Consider the following 1,054-nt stretch of genomic DNA (forward strand, 5'->3'; position numbering starts at 1 on the left):
CCTACGGTGCAAAATCGTATAGCCTGTTTGTAAGACATGATATCTGCTTACCATTTGAATTTTACATGAGGTGATATAACTACGGATCATTAAATGCTTGAACAAATTGTAGAGAAAATAAGTGATGTCTCTTTGATGTCTAAGAATAATGGGCAAGAGTAACGAGGCATTCCGTCGATCCCTTCGATGAGCTTACGTCATGATGGATTCAAGATGACTGCAACGAAGGCAGCGGACTGTGAAATTAGTCTCGCGAAATTACGGTTTGTTGTATCAAATGACTTCATACATTACTTCACAAGAGAATGTTGTTGTTCTTTATGCATCATTTCTATCTATCTATATATTTTTTTTTTCTGAAGGGCCGCGGGTCTGGGCCATGCGTCAAGGTAACCAGGGAACTAACTTCACGTCAAGGCAAACGTCAAGGGAAAGTCTTATTGGGACGTCGAGAGAACGTGAAAAAAGCTACGGACTGTCAGCGAAATAATAAAGAAAACAAAGGAATCAATAAAATGAAACAAACGTTGATAGAGACGTAAGGTTAGCCGACGTCACGGCGTGACGTATCAGTTACACAAAAGAAGAAGAAAAATAGTTGTCAATTGAATGAAACCTTGTCTATACTATAATGTCAATAAAGTGAAAGTCCACATACGTCCCCCCTTGCCCCTCCCCCTTTTAATAACCATAAGTGTTTATAAGTACATTTTTATAGTACCTTCTCGTGACGGCTGTTGTTTCGTTGTTTTAAGTGTTATCTACAAAATAGTAACAGCTAATCCATTACATGGCAACACCCACACTAAAAAATATCCATTAAACTGGGAACACTAAACTGTCAAGATTGCCTTAAAATTGCACTCTTTGTCATATGGAAAAAATCTATAAGAATGAAACTACAAAAATAATACAGTAAGTACATATATACATATATATGCACAAATGAGGGATGGGTGGGGGTGGGGATATCTAAAAAAAATGATAAAAAAATACAAATATATATGAAAAGAGAACATACTTACCGGGGAAGCAGTGTGTCTTGTCACACTCA

The 1,054-nt window shown here is 37.0% G+C and overlaps 1 protein-coding gene across 1 annotated transcript in view; it reads right to left on the reverse strand.

The window, feature by feature from the left end:
• Window positions 1-1,054, reverse strand: part of LOC119591519 (sodium channel protein para-like) — a gene marked incomplete in the record, with an annotated part of 263,120 nt that overhangs the window by 117,084 nt on the left and 144,982 nt on the right.

Source organism: Penaeus monodon, chromosome 28, assembly GCF_015228065.2.
Source record: "Penaeus monodon isolate SGIC_2016 chromosome 28, NSTDA_Pmon_1, whole genome shotgun sequence".
Lineage (NCBI taxonomy): Eukaryota > Metazoa > Arthropoda > Malacostraca > Decapoda > Penaeidae > Penaeus > Penaeus monodon.